Consider the following 17168-nt stretch of genomic DNA (forward strand, 5'->3'; position numbering starts at 1 on the left):
GGGTAGTTGACTTACACCTTCTAGAGCACGTTGGGTGGCACGGGATACATGCGGACGTGCATTGTCCTGTTGGAACAGCAAGTTCCCTTGCCGGTCTAGGAATGGTAGAACTATGGGTTCGATGACGGTTTGGATGTACCGTGCACTATTCAGTGTCCCCTCGACGATCACCAGAGGTGTACGGCCAGTGTAGGAGATCGCTCCCCACACCATGATGCTGGTTGTTGGCCCTGTGTGCCTCAGTCGTATGCAGTCCTGATTGTGGCGCTCACCTGCACGGCGCCAAACACGCATACGACCATCATTGGCACCAAGGCAGAAGCGACTCTCATCGCTGAAGACGACACGTCTCCATTCGTCCATCCATTCACGCCTGTCGCGACACCAATGGAGGCGGGCTGCACGATGTTGGGGCGTGAGCGGAAGACGGCCTAACGGTGTGCGGGACCGTAGCCCAGCTTCATGGAGACGCTTGCGAATGGTCCTCGCCGATACCCAAGGAGCAACAGTGTCCCTAATTTGCTGGGAAGTGGCGGTGCGATCCCCTTCGGCACTGCGTAGGATCCTACGGTCTTGGCGTGCATCCGTGCGTCGCTGCGGTCCGGTCCCAGGTCGACGGGCACGTGCACCTTCCGCCGAGCACTGGCGACAACATCGATGTACTGTGGAGACCTCACGCCCCACGTGTTGAGCAATTCGGCGGTACGTCCACCCGACCTGCCGCATGCCCACTATACGCCCTCGCTCAAAGTCCGTCAACTGCACATACGGTTCACGTCCACGCTGTCGCGGCATGCTACCAGTGTTAAAGACTGCGATGGAGCTCCGTATGCCACGGCAAACTGGCTGACACTGACGGCGGCGGTACACAAATGCTGCGCAGCTAGTGCCATTCGACGGCCAACACCGCGGTTCCTGGTGTGTCCGCTGTGCAGTGCGTGTGATCATTGCTTGTACAGCCCTCTCGCAGTGTCCGGAGCAAGTATGGTGGGTCTGACACACCGGTGTCAATGTGTTCTTTTTTCCATTTCCAGGAGTGTATTTGATGCGTCGTAAGTCTCGAGGATGGGTACTCCAATGCCTCAGACAGAGGTAAAGTATGCATAACGCCTACGGCTACCACATATCGTCGACGGCTCTCCAGTTCTTTTGAATATGTTGCATAATTTCTCTCATAGAAATTTTGCCTTGCTGAGACGCTGTCAGTGTGTTCGAGACGTGTATAACATCATGATTGCGGGTATTGTTAGGGTAAGTTGGATTTTGTGTTGGTAGTATAATAACATTTTAGAGAATGTGTTAACCACACTTTCTGTACTGCCATTAGTCTGTGAATGCAATGGACTTGTTCATAATTTTCGGATTAGGGTAAATTACTTAACTGTTTCATCAAGGCTGGCACTAAATTTATGTCCAGATCCATAGCTAAGTTATCAGGTACCCCAAATTAAGTATCCTGCTGTTAAATAAAGTTAACTAAAAGTAGCTGTTCTATCCTGTTGATCAGGATTTGCCACAATTGCTAAAAACTTCGAAAAATGAGCTATGTTTGTCAGTACATAATTATTTCCAGTGGGTGTCCTATTGAAAGGTCCCAAAATAACAACAGCAATCATTTGAATTAGTTCAAATGCCTCTGGTAGTTTTTGCGAAGGTATTTCCTTATGACTAGGGTCAGCTTATTGTGCACAATTACATATTGCTCAACATCACGTTCTCTTGTTCGCCACCAGACTCTTTCTGCTACACTCTGTCTGTTGCTTGTCGTCCTCCACGACCTGACAACACAGTCATGGCACATGACACAGCACTTCGTAATTGAAGATCATCAGAACTGCTATGCATGGTCTGCACTTCGCCATTCTGTAGAGCATGCCCTGATCTGTCACAGTCCTTGTGGGCCACTTCTGCTCTTCGCCACTGCATTAAACTTTTGCCTAGAACATCCAGCATTGGAACTTTACTACTTAGCATCTAATAATATGCATGCTTCTAGCCTGGTTTTGTGGACCACATTGTAATCAAACTCGTAACTTTTGGCACCGACTTTGTTAATCTACTTGATAGTTCTTCTAGCCCTAATAACCTTTTTAAGGAGGCGTGGTCTCTTTAAATAGCAATAAAAGTACACTATCCCCAATATTAGTGTCAACATCTCCCTTTTTGTTATGGAGTAGCTACATTCCGCTTTGTGAAATTGCCTCGACTTTCATATTAAAGTGGTCCTTTCTGCCTGCTGATGTACTGGCTTAAAAAGCGACCAACTGGCCCACTGCTAGACTAGTGCTGCACCAAGAACTAACGCTGGCTTCAATGCCTTAAATGACCAGTAAAATTTCATGCCCTTCCTCGACAACACAGTAAAGGGTTCTGTTATCTGTGGAAATTTCTTTACAAGTATTCAGTAATACTTGCGCAAACTAAGGAATGACTATAGTTACTTTGTTGTTTGTAGTGCTGCAAAGTTCAAAATTTCCTCTGCTAGGTTAGGATCAGTTTCAACAACTTTCCCCCTTAATCACACGCTCAAGGTAATTTAACTGTGTTTGCACAAAATTGCTCTTGTTTCTACACTAAGCATCTGATGTGCAGATCACAGCGTACTGAACGTGTCTTCCAAGCCTTTCACATGCTCTGACCTGTTGTTGTTGTTGTTGCTGTGGTCCTGAGACTGGTTTGATGCAGCACTCCATGCTATTCTATCCTGTGCGAGCTTCTTCATCTCCCAGTACTTACTGCAGCCTACATCCTTCTGAATCTGCTTAGTGTATTCATCTCTTGGTCTCCCTCTACGATTTGTACCCTCCATGCTGCCCTCCAATGCTTAATTTGTGATCCCTTGATGCCTCGAAACATGTCCTACCAACAGGTCTCTTCTTCTTGTCAAGTTGTTCCACAGACTTCTCTTCTCCCTAATCCTATTCAATACCTCCTCATTAGTTATGTGATCTACCCGTCGAATCTTCAGCATTCTTCTGTAGCACCACATTTCGAAAGTTTCTATTCTATTATTGTACAAACTATTTATCATCCATGTTTCACTTCCATATATGGCTACACTCCATACAAATACTTTCGGAAACAACTTCCTGACACTTAAATCTATACTCGATGTTAACAAATTCCTGATTTTGAGAAACGCTTTCCTTGTCATTGCCAGTCTACATTTTATATCCTCTGTACTTCGACCACCATCAGTTATTTTGCTCCCCAAATAGCAAAACTCCTTTACTATAAGTGTCTCATTTCCTAATCTAATTCCCTCAGCATATCCTTCGAAAATACAGTGAAATTATCCAAATACACCATTCCAGTTTCCAGCTTTAACCCAAGTAGAACTCCATTCAATAAACTTTGGAATATGATTTCCCTGTTTTTCAGCACACATTGCATCTTTTTATACTGGTAATGTTCACATGGGACTATGAAAGAGATCTTTGGCCTATCTTCTGGGACTACCTCCCAGTATTTGTACAGGCTTGTCAGATCCGCCATTGTAAAATGCTGGCACTGTCCTAGGTTCCCTAACGTTTTTGTAGAGCCGGGAATTGGACTCGCAACCGTCATGATCTTCGCATGTAGGTAGAACTAATGACAACAGAATTTATTCTTCCTGGTTCATTTGTTGACTTTTTCATTTGGACAACGTTAGTGTTCTACGGACCGACAGTGTGCTCTAAAATTTCTTCCGCTAACTACTGATTTATAAACTCTTCCATTATGTGCTGAAGATGTCTTGCTATGCTTACAGCATCGTATAAACCGATGCATTGTCAGCTGTAGCTGTATGATGCTGGGTCAGCGTTGTTGCTGATAAGACCCTTTGTGTTAAATAAATCGACAGACCACAGTAACAAAAGCTCCATTGCCTGTAATCACTGCTTTGAAAGTGACCCAGTTTTCCTCATAACTGTGCTGCAGTAATAGTTTGCTTGTGGCTCTGGTCATCACTCAACTGTCAACAGCATGCTTATCTAATGTGGTAACTATTAAATGCTTCAACAGACGAATCACGTCCCTCCTGAAGTTATTCACGTATACCAGAACCATAAATTCAAGATTAATGTTAGTAACGTGTGCTTCACTTTTCCACAGAAGTAACGTTTTCTACCCATATCTTCGCACTCATTTAGTGGCTTTATCGCATATAATGTTTCTCACAGCAAATCAGTATCAACTGAAGCCCACAATAACTTCACCATACATGCTGGTATTTAGTTATGACAACCAATACTTATTGGGGGGGGGGGGGGGGGGTGTTCTCCGTTTAATTGCCTGACTTGCAGTTGTATCCCCCAATGAAAGCAAAATATCACTCAGTTCTAATGTACATGTGAAAATTCGATTTTTGCATGATGCCAGTCGAGGAAACTACTGAATTTCCTTCTAACTATGTATGGCAACACTTCCATTTTCTCCAGGAAGACTCAAGTTCCAATACTGAAACTGAACAACGCCATACCTAACGACTCTACACTGAAATCATTTACTCCACGTAATTTATAATGTGGGGGACCCATTCCCCTCCTGTCTATGAGGTTCAGACTGACAGCTGACGTGTGCACACCTATCTTTACCATAGATTTATGTTCTTTACTTGTTTACCCTTTTTACATAGACTGACAAACAGCATTCCATCTGAGCACAAAATTCTGCAATACAAAACAACAATAAAAATACATAAACCATCCCTCCAACTCATAAAAAATAACTAAACTCTAATTCTTACATTGCATCGCCACCCACCGAATCCAGAACAATCTTATGCCACATGCCTGTACTGTCTACAAATATTACACATAAATAGCACAGCCTTGTTACATGGTAGTTCATGCTCTATAGGCTTACAAAACTTATTCCAAACTTGTATTAAAGACGTTTTCTATAATTACCTTTAAAATGGGTCAAATGGCTCTGAGCACTATGGGACTTAACAGCTGAGGTCATCAGTCCCCTAGAACTGAGAACTACTTAAACCTGACTAACCTAAGGACATCACACACATCCATGCCCGAGGCAGGATTCGAACCTGCGACCGTAGCCGTCGCGTGGTTCCAGACTGAAGCGCCTAGAACGGCTCGTCCATTCCGGGCGGCATTCCCTTTAACACTGATAAGCTCCCAAGTTCTTGTGGAGTAACAAATGACACTTATAGGTGCTGTTGATATTTCAATGAACTTACATGGCCCACAATAAATACAAATACATTCCAAAGGCGTCCAATGAATAAGAAGCTCACTGATCAACTGTGCTAGTGTTGCTAGAAGGCACTGCAGACGTAGACTGTCAATGAAGTCTTGAGGTGACAGCAAATTCCGACACCAATATTGATTGTCAGAATCACTTCCGACAACAGGTGCAACCTGGGGCAGGGGTCGCATTGCATTCAGGTGGTCGAGTGAAGAGGGAGAGTGCATAGTTCAGTGAATGCCCAGAGGCATAAGCGATACGACATGGACAAAATGACAGCACGAAAGATTGTGTTCTTGAGCTCGTAAGCCTCTCTATTTAACGAATCGAGCCCATGTCGATGAAGCACTGGCTCTGATTATAAGAACTCATTTGCCACCATTTACGGCAGCTGTCGGCGCACCTTGACTCGTGGTGGTAATTTCAGTAATGATTCTAGGTTGTCCTGCTCGGTCTCTTTCTGTCTCCGTTTGTATTTGTAGCTGCGCTCGGGCCCGAAGTTTCGTTGGGTTACCTGACAGTGCCGTGGTAAGTGATACAGCGGTGCTTGCGTTTGAGTCTGCCGTGTTCCGAGGTCTGCTGAAACGGCGCTACGACATGTTGACACAATGACACACACAACAAGTATCTGCAGTGAAGAGTGCGAAATGTTATAGATTAATTGTTTGTTGTCGTACAGCTCAACACTATTTTCAGGAATGACAGTTCGGTAGTGTTATTCCCCGACTGTTTCTCCTGGGCAGCAAGAGTTGGGAATGAGGTCATTAGTCATGGGGCCCAGAAGCAAATGTTTGTACCAAGAGTAAATTTTCGCTCTGAGTCACAGTGGGCGATGGTTTGAAACTCTCTGGAATATTAAAATTGTGCGGCGCGCCGGGCTTCAAATTCTAAACCTCCGTCTTTCGCGGCCAGCTGCTCCACAACGGGCTGTACACATTCGACTCAAGACCCGATCTTCCTCCTACCTTCCAAACCTCACAGACGTTCTCCTGCATACATCGAGGAGAAGTGGGAAAGCGGTGCTAGTGGAAGTAAAGCTGAGAAGGCGGGTCGTGAGTCTGGTCTGGACAGCTCGTTCGGGAGAGCAACCGACCATGAAATGTAAAGGTTTCTGTTTCGAGACCCGGTGCGACACATTTAATTCGCTATGAAATTTCAAATACTTGTTCTTGAATCCATTACGCAGGGCACACGGGAACAAAACAATCAAATCAAGTAGACTGCGTTAGTGACAATAAGAAGTGCGCCATAACAAAAAGACTATTATTATTCACGAATATCATTTCTGAACCGTCGCTAATCATGATAAAGCTTAACTACAACATTTTGAAGAAAAGGCATATCAACACTGGAATAAAAATTTAAAAAGTAAACAGCCAATTTGGTGCAGAAACATCTTTTCTTCAATACTGACAACGTTTAATACGTTAGTGTTCAGAAAAAAATGATTAAAACAGTTCCGAGAAGGAAACCATACTTTTAATAAAATTGTAACTAATCCACTGTGTCACATGACCTCAATGCTACTGAGCACAAGTAGTTTATTATTAGGCTCTGGAGCGACACACCGTAGTCTGTATGAGGTGTGTCAAGGAATCTCTTGGCAGTCGACTTGATCTTAAACAAATAACACTCACCGTTATCACCTTTTAATCGAGCTACGTTTGTCATCTTTGACTGCAGACAAAGGAGGAAATTATGCAAGACTCGTGAGCTACTTTTTCTTTTGCGAAATCATTTACTGTGAAAGTTTCATCTGTCTGAACAGTCTTTCTCACGTCATTAACTTGCTTGGTGGCAACATTCACCTAGTTTCTGTTTCTCCTAGGGGGAGAAACGTCCCTATCCTTGTTGCTTATTATCAAAATCTACAAACCGTTACATTCCGCTTTCCACATACCGAGAAAGTGCAGTAGTTGCAGCATCTAAATTAATCGTTTGCAACTACTTTGAGCGCCACTTACGGAAATAATAAGAACAGTCGAAATTCACATTACGGGTACTTTGACTATTTTAAAATCAGATATCTGGGTGGTAAAATAAGGAAATAGAGTTAATAGAGTTATATATATCATACTGCAACTACCAGACCGACAGCAGCTCAGTATACAGTAACAATAAGTACATTATGCAAACAGCAGCTCCCTACGTATCACTGAGGCTAAGTCAATGGAGGCTTCCGTAGAGCGAATGGGTAGAGTGGTGGGAAGATCTATTTAAAAAAAAGTCCTTGGAGGTAACTTTAAAATACAGAATAATATTGGATCACGAGTAAGAATGAGAGAGAAGAAAGAATCCTTGAGTCCTTTAACAAATTTCGACTAGTAATGGCTAAAGCAATGTTCATGAATCAGGAGACAAGGAGCTATGAATTGGAAAGCCCAGCATACACAAAAGATATCATCTGGAATACATCATGTTGAAATAGAATGCTAAATCAGGAGTAAATGACAAGTCAGCAATGAAAAAGATTCAACAGGCATACAAAAGGAGACAGCTTACAAGCCCAGAAATTAATAAGACCAATTTAGGTATAACAAAGGTTAAATACGAAGAAATTGAGATAAACAGAAGAAATATTTCATTGATTAATGAAAAATAGAACAAAAATGTTCTGAAAATGGTGGGAGTAAAGCAACAGAAGTCACTTTTGAATGAAAAAATAAATATCAGATGCAACCAAGGTAAAGCGAAATTACTGCAGGAAAAATGAATAAATCTAAATTCACGTGGTCGTCGGAGAGACAGTTGAGGAGTACAGAAAAGTCAACATACCTTTCAGAGAAATTATAAGCAAAGACATCAATATCAAAAGGGCCAAAGAAATCCAAAATTAAACGCACAGGAGAAACCGGATGCAGAGGAACAGACATGTTCATAGAATTTGCCCACGTAGATAGCATCAAAAACTGTCAGAATGCTGTGCAGGGAAAGAGCGGTAACATATGTTACGTACAAGAATAAAAGGGTGACAAAAAGAGCGAGTGATAAAATGTGGCCGGCCGTGGTGGCCGAGCGGTTCTAGGCGCCACAGTCTGGAGCCGCGCGACCGCTACGGTCGCAGGTTCGAATCCTGCCTCGCGCATGGATGTGTGTGATGTCCTTAGATTAATTCGGTTTAAGTAGTTCTATACTCCTGGAAATGGAAATAAGAACACCGTGAATTCATTGTCCCAGGAAGGGGAAACTTTATTGACACATTCCTGGGGTCAGATACATCACTTGATCACACTGCAGAACCACAGGCACATAGACACAGGCAACAGAGCATGCACAATGTCGGCACTAGTACAGTGTATATCCACCTTTCGCAGCAATGCAGCCTGCTATTCTCCCATGGAGACGATCGTACAGATGCTGGATGTAGTCCTGTGGAACGGCTTGCCATGCCATTTCCACCTGGCGCCTCAGTTGGACCAGCGTTCGTGCTGGACGTGCAGACCGCGTGAGACGACGCTTCATCCAGTCCCAAACATGCTCAATGGGGGACGGATCCGGAGATCTTGCTGGCCAGGGTAGTTGACTTACACCTTCTAGAGCACATTGGGTGGCACGGGATACATGCGGACGTGCATTGTCCTGTTGGAACAGCAAGTTCCCATGCCGGTCTAGGAATGGTAGAACGATGGGTTCGATGACGGTTTGGATGTACCGTGCACTATTCAGTGTCCCCTCGACGATCACCAGAGGTGTACGGCCAGTGTAGGAGATCGCTCCCCACACCATGATGCCGGGTGTTGGCCCTGTGTGCCTCGGTCGTATGCAGTCCTGATTGTGGCGCTCACCTGCACGGCGCCAAACACGCATACGACCATCATTGGCACCAAGGCAGAAGCGACTCTCATCGCTGAAGACGACACGTCTCCATTCGTCCCTCCATTCACGCCTGTCGCGACACCACTGGAGGCGGGCTGCACGATGTTGGGGCGTGAGCGGAAGACGGCCTAACGGTGTGCGGGACCGTAGCCCAGCTTCATGGAGACGGTTGCGAATGGTCCTCGCCGATACCCCAGGAGCAAAAGTGTCCCTAATTTGCTGGGAAGTGGCGGTGCGGTCCCCTACGGCACTGCGTAGGATGCTACGGTCTTGGCGTGCATCCGTGCGTCGCTGCGGTCCGGTCCCAGGTCGACGGGCACGTGCACATTCCGCCGACCACTGGCGACAACATCGATGTACTGTGGAGACCTCACGCCCCACGTGTTGAGCAATTCGGCGGTACATCCACCCGGCCTCCCACATGCCCACTATACCCCCTCACTCAAAGTCCGTCAACTGCACATACGGTTCAATTCCACGCTGTCGCAGCATGCTACCAGTGTTAAAGACTGCGATGGAGCTCCGTATGCCACGGCAAACTGGCTGACACTGACGGCGGCGGTGCACAAATGTTGCGCAGCTAGCGCCATTCGACGGCCAACACCGCGGTTCCTGGTGTGTCCGCTGTACCGTGCGTGTGATCATTGCTTGTACAGGCCTCTCGCAGTGTCCGGAGCAAGTATGGTGGGTCTGACACACCGGTGTCAATGCGTTCTTTTTTCCATTTCCCGGAGTGTATTTTATAGGGGACTGATGACCTCAGAAGTTAAGTCGCACTGTGCTCGGAGCCATTTGACTCATTTTTTGATAAAATGGTGTCGACCTGAAAGGGGTAACGCTGTTGTCTTCCTCGTCCATTGTTGATTACTTACATCGAAGTAGCTGTGAAGAAAATAAACAGAAGGTTCACTAATAGGTTTAAAATTTAGGGTGACAGAATATGTATGACAAATTTCGCTGATGATACTGCTGTGTTCAGGTAGGAAGATTTACCGAACTTGTTCAAAGCAATGAGCAGTTTAGTCAGCATGGTATGAGGTTTGAGAATAAATCAACGAAAGAGGAAAGTAATTAATACAGAACTGCGGCGAAACTAACATAAAAACTGGGGAGCATGCAGTAGACAAAGTGAAGGAATTCTGCTACCATACTGTAAAGGAGACAGCGAGAAGACGGGGGGCATAAATCTAAAAGAGTTGCTATGAATCGAGAGAGGTGTCGAAATGGTAAGACACGGGACTCGAATGCAGGAGGATGGAGGTTCAAAACCACTGCCCGGCCATGCACATCTGTGTATTCCCTAAATCGCTTAAGGTGAATGCCAGGATGGTTTCTGTGAAAGGCAGCTGCGACGTGCTTCCTAAGCCTGTCCCACAGGAGCTTGTGTTCCAACCGTAACGATTTCTTCACCGATGAGACGCTGAAAGCCAATGTTCAGCCACACTCAGTTCTTCACAGTATGTGCGGCAATAAACTGTGCGTCAAGTACAAAAAATAAATACTTACAAGCAAATTTAAAGAAAAAGCAGGGTCTACTGTGAAATGAAAGCTGTTATCTGACTCGCTCCATCGAAGAGATCGAATTTGATGTGGTTAGAGACACATTTTTGATATCTTTGTAGGAATAGTGACAAGAAACAGAATGACATTGAATATTCTATCGCTGTTACACATTTTTATCGTTATTTTCGCATTTTCTACATTTCCTTTCACAAATTTGCGTCTAGTGAACTCTATAGCTTCTCCCTCGAGGTAAACATTAAACGTAGATATCAGACGCTACTTTCATAATTGGGTCTAAGGAGAGTTATAGATATCCAATAAGGATCTCGGAAAGGACTGGGACTGTTACCTTCAGTTTAAGACAATCGTATGTAACTCGTATACTAAATCCTAAATATACAGGGATATTCAAAAAGAATATCACAACTTTAGTAATTTAAAACTCTGCAACGACAAAAGGCAGAGCTAAGCACTATCTGTCGGCGAATTAAGGGAGCTATAAAGTTTCATGTAGTTATACATTTGTTCGCTTGAGGCGCTGTTGATTAGGCGTCAGCGTCAGTTGATGCTAAGATGGCGACCGCTCAACAGAAACCTTTTTGTGTTATTGAGTACGGCAGAAGTGAATCGACGACAGTTGTTAAGCGTCCATTTCGAACGAAGTATGGTGTTAAACCTCCTGATAGGTGGTGTATTAAACGTTGGTATAAACAGTTGACATAGAATGGGTGTTTGTGCACAGGGAAAAGTTCTGGACGGCCGAGAACGAGTGATGAAAATGTAGCACGCATCCAGCAAGCATTTGTTCGCAGCCCAGGAAAATCGACTCGCAGAGAGCTGCAAATTCCACAATCAACTGTATGGAGAGTCCTACAAAAAAGGTTAGTTATGAAACCTTATCGTCTAAAATTGGTTCAAGCACTGTCTGCAGCTGATAAGATTAAAAGAATCGATTTCTGTGATTTTATCCTTGCTCAAATGGAAACAGATGAATTTTTCGTTTCAGAGATTGTGTTTTGTGATGAAGCAACTTTCCACAGTAACGGGAAAGTCTACTGTCACAATGTCTGTATATGGGGCACTGAGAATCCGCGGGAAACAACTCAGTATGAACGTGACTCGCCTAAGGTGAACATTTCCTGTGCCATTTCAGCCAATAAAGTTTTTGGTCCCTTTTCTTCGAAGGTGCTACTGTAACTGGACTACAGTATCTGGAGATGTTAGAGAATTGGCTGTTCCCTTAGCTCGAACAAGAAGCACAACAATTCATATTTCAGCAGGATGGAGCGCCACCACATTGGCACTTATCTGTCCATAACTACCTGAACGTCAACTACCCGAGGCGATGGATCGGCCGCCAGGCAGCCTATGACAGAGCACTTCATCACTGGCCTCCAAGAAGCCCTGATCTTACCCCCTGCGATTTTTTCTTATGGGGGTATGTTAAGGATATGGTGTTTCGGCCACCTCTCCCAGCCACCATTGATGATTTGAAACGAGAAATAACAGCAGCTCTCGAAACTGTTATGCCTGATATGCTACAGAGAGTGTGGAACGAGTTGGAGTATTGGGTTGATATTGCTCGAGTGTCTGGAGGGGGCCATATTGAACATCTCTGAACTTGTTTTTGAGTGAAAAAAAACCTTTTTAAATACTCTTTCTAATGATGTATAACAGAAGGTTATATTATGTTTCTTTCATTAAATACACATTTTTAAAGTTGTGGTATTCTTTTTGAATCACCCTGTATATCCATGTTTTTCAGCAGAAAGTACTTCTCGCTTCACAAGTAGGTTACAGAAGTGTTCGCTCTCTGCCTAAACAAACGTGACACACACAGTCATATTAAGTGCAGATAAAGCTTCACACGAAAGGTTATCAACTAATTTAGATAAGAAGCTGCTACTCTAAGATAATGGCCTTATGTAATCTAAAGTAAACGTAAAACCAGTGTGAAAGTTACATTTAACTCCAGGGGAAATGGAGCCGCCTCGCCGTTGATCAGTGAAATACATTTAGCGGCGGTAGCGGAGTTCTTCTGTCGCGGCATTACTCAAGAAAGAGTGTGACGTTCTTGCCTATTTACTAGCGTTTGGCAAGACTGGTGCTGCATCAGTGAATAGCTAGAAGAGAGCAATGTCGTAACCGCGATCGCTTCTCCCAGTACTTAAACCTAACCATATCTCTTGATACAAAAATTAGACGAATAACATACAATTTCTGTTATACGTAAATAATTATTTTCCATCACCAAATTAAAAATATCCTGTTAGCATGGTAATGTATTGGACAAACAGAAAGCGAACACCCATCACAATATTTCAATTTCAAATGTCAGCTAGCTCCGCACATGGTGAAAAGATTGAAAGAATATATGAAGAAATAAAAGAAATTATTTAGGTAGTTAACGGACAGGGAAATTTAACTGTGTTGGAGGACTCGAAATTGATACTAACGAAACTAAGGAAAGGAAAAGTAGTAATTGAGTATGGACTGGGGGGCGGAAAGGAATTAGAGAGGAAGCAGCCTTGTTATAACTTTGCAGAGAGCATAATTTAATCATTGTTAACAGTTAGTATGAGAATCGTCAAAGAAGATTTTATTCGTGGGAGAGCCTCCTGGAGGCACTGGAAGGTTACCGACTGGTTATGTAATGATAAGACAGAAACGTCAGTACCATAGTTTAAACTATGTCATCGCCAGTGGCAGCTGTGAACTCTGCCCATTGTGTATTGGTTATAAATTGTAGATTAAAACCGTAGAAACTGCAAGTAGATAGAAAATGAAGGAGATGGGGCCTGGATAAGTTGTAAGAGCCAGAGACGGGTGAAAATTCCAGATGGAACATTATGCCATACAACGACTGACTACAGCAGGGCAAAGGAATAAAGTAGAATACGAATGGGTAGCCTTCAGAGACGTAGTATTGAAGGCAGCAGAGGATCAAACAGATACAAAGAAAATGCCTAATAGAAATATTTTCATATCACAGAATGTACTGAACTTCACTGAAGAAAGGAGAGAATACAAAAAAAAGGCCGCAAAAGAAGCAGGCGAAAGGGAGTAACGATGCACAAAATGAGGTTGACAGAGAGTGCGGTAAGGTTAAACAGAAATGGCTAGAGAGAAAATACGAGTCTATATAAGTGTACCCAGGTTACTCAAAAGAATGGGAAATTTTGGGACCTTTTGGGCAACGCTGCGAGGTAATTGGAGTCGAATGACATATTGTATACTGATCGCACTGTCTTGCCATAACAGCAAATATGGAGCAATAGGATAGTGTACAGGGTGCATTTGCGATAAAAGCCTATTAGAAGAATGGAAGCGTGGAGGCCGCGCATCGAGAATTTCGGCGACATTTCAACATCAGATGGCATTGTTGTGTTCCCTCAGCGCATGCAGTCAACATCAGGGTTCGCACTTTTGAAGTAACGGGTTCTACATTGAAGAAGCAATCTGCAGGGAGACCTGAAACGCTCGTACGTGAGCCAGATACCGAGGCTGTGCGAACTGCTTTCCTTAGGGAGGTAGGACGTGAAACGAGCCGACTTGGAGAAGGAGAGGCACCACAGGACATTTTAATTTACACTGTCTATAGTTTTACAAATAAATTCATAAAACCATGTTAGCATGACCAGGAAGGATTCAGGATTCACACTCATAACAGAAGAAGTTCAAAAACATAACAAAGCAAATTTTTTTTACATGTGAAATTTCATCTTTTTTCATTTGGTATTGGCTACATTTGTTGCTCTAGGTACACTTTGTTTCATAAATAAGAGAGATTCTTCGATGAATTTTGCACAGCATACAAACCCCACTTACAGGTGTATGAAACTCTGGATTTTCACAAATCTACTAAAACTGTGGAAAAAATTGAGATAATTAACTATAAAATACTAAGTTTAAAACGTAACAGCCCTTAAATTTTTACATGCATCAAATAAATTCTAGAATTTCATACACCTGTAAGTATGGTTTGTAAGCTGTGCAAAATTCATCGAAGAATCTCTCTTACTTATGAACTGGATTGTTTGGGGAAGGAGATCAGACAGCGAGGTCATCGGTCTCATCGGATCAGGAAAGGACGGGGAAAGAAGTCGGCCGTGCCGTTTCAAAGGAACCATCCCGGCACTTGCCTGAAGTGATTTAGGGAAATCACGGAAAAGCCATCAGGATGGCCGGACGCAGGATTGAACCGCTGTCCTCCCGAATGCGAGTCCAGTGTGCTAGCCACTGCGCCACCTTGCTCGGTCTTACTTATGAAGAAAAGTGTACCTATAGCAACAAATGCAGCCAACAGTAAGTGAAAAAAATCATGAAATTTCACATTTAAAAAATATTATTTTTTCGTGGTTTTGAACTTCCATTGCTATGACTGTGAATCCTGAATCCTTTCTGGTCATGCTGACAAAGTTTTATCAAATTATTTGTAAAAGTATAGACAGTGCAAATTAAAATGTCCTGTGGTGCCTCTCCTTGTCGAAGTTGACCCGTTTGACGTCCTACCCCCCCCCCCCCCCCCCTTAAGAAGCCCATAGCGCTCTTTTGGACGTCATCTGCATTGCATTGTATTTTTGAGTGATAAACGAATACTAAAAGTGGATTTAAAGTTCCACCAGTACGAACTGCACATCGTATAGCAACTTCATCCTAACGATCTGCTAATGCGCACGCAATATGCTGAACGCAATTTAGCAAAATTGCATCACGAGGAAAATTTCATTAACAAACAGTGGGTGTCGGACGAAGCTCACTTCCACCTCGAGGCTTTGTCAATAGAACTTTTGCTATTGGTCCCAGCAAAATCAACGTCAGCTACATAGGCGTCCACTGTACAGCAGAAATGTTACTGTATGGTGCACCATGTCACTGAATGGTATTATAGGCCCTAATTTTTAGAAAATGACGATAGGTGCGCAACCACTGTAACGTCTGCTTTGTACGTTGCCATGACAGGAAGTTTTGTAGCGCATGAACTTCCACATTTATCTGCCCACACTTGGTTTCAACATGAAGGAGCAACGAAACGAGGGCATAGATATCGACAGGAGCTGTGCGACGATTGTTTGGTAAGTACAGTGACATTGGATGGTCTCTAAGTTCGCCCGTTCTGACAACGTGTGACTTTTTCTTGTGGGCCCACATTACGGGCGTGGTTTACCGTAATCGAGCTGCTACTACTGAACAACTTAAATCAGTATACGATGACAAATCTCATACTGAAATGTTAGATTGAGCAATGCTTAACGTTCCTATCAGTATGCAGAAATGAGTACGCCGAGCGGAACCTCATGTATTGGATGTGACATTCAAGAAATAAAAATGCCTGTGACATTCAATAATAGCATAACCTATTCTATATAGTGACATAAACAAATATGTGTAAAGTAATTGTCCTCATCCTTTAATGGCCATTACAAAATTTGCAGTTTCTTTTGAATCACCCTTGTAAACGAGGGAAAGGATAAATACCGCCTGTAAGGAAATTGAAGGGTCCTTTGGAGAAAAGGGAAGCAGCTGTATGAATATAAACAGCTCAGATGGAAAACGAATACTAAGCAAAGAAGGGAAAGCTGAAAGGTGCAAGGAATGTATAAATCGGTTGCACAAGGGAAATGAACGTGAAGGTAATTTTATAGAAAACGAACTATATCAAGATGCGGTGGGAGATATGTTTCTGGGAGAAAAATTTGACAGAGCACTGAAAGACCTAATGGGAAACAAAGCCCCTGGAGCACACTACATTCGCTCGGAATTACTCATATCCTTGGGCGAGTCAGCCATGACAAAACTAATCCACCTAGTAAGCAAGACGTGTGAGACTTTAAGAATGATAAATAATAATTGCAATTGCAAAGAATGCTGGTGGGAATACTACCGAACCATCAGTTTGATAACTCATGGTTGCAAAATACTGAAACGAATTATTTACAGAAAATTGGGAAAACTGGTAGAAGCCGACGTCGGGGAAAATTAGTTTGATTTTAGGAGATGTGTAGAAATAAGGTAATGTTCTCGCTACAACTTATAGCAGAAGATTCACTGAAGAGCCAAAGAAACTAGTACATCTGCTTAATATCGTGTGTAGCTCCCGCGAGTACGCAGAAGTGCCGCAACACGACGTGGCATGGACTCGACTAACTGGAGGGAACTGACACCATGAATCCTGCAGGGCTGTCCGTAAGTCCGTAAGAGTACGAGAGGTGGAGATCTCATCTGAACAGCACGTTGCAAGGCATCCCAGATATGCTCAATAATGTTCATATCTGGGAAGTTTTATGGCCAGCGGAAGTGTTTCAACTGAGAAGAGTGTTCATGGAGCCACTTTGTAGAATTCTGAACGTGTTGGGTGCGCATTGTCCTGCTGGAATTGCCCACGTCTGTCGGAATGCATGAATGGATGCAGGTGATCAGACGAGATGCTTACGGACGTGCCACCTGCCAGAGTCGATCTAGACGCATCAGGGGTCCCACGTCAATCAAACTGCACACGACCTACATAATTACAGAGCCTCTACTAGCTTGAACTGTCCCCTGGTGACATGCAGGATCCATGGATTCATTAGCCGTACACATCCATCCATTCAATACAGTTTTAAACAAGTCTCGTCCGACCAAACAACATGTTTCCAGTCATCAGCAGTCCAATGTCG

The sequence above is a fragment of the Schistocerca gregaria genome, chromosome 3 (genome assembly GCF_023897955.1).
Source record: "Schistocerca gregaria isolate iqSchGreg1 chromosome 3, iqSchGreg1.2, whole genome shotgun sequence".
In the NCBI taxonomy this organism is placed as follows: Eukaryota; Metazoa; Arthropoda; class Insecta; order Orthoptera; family Acrididae; genus Schistocerca; species Schistocerca gregaria.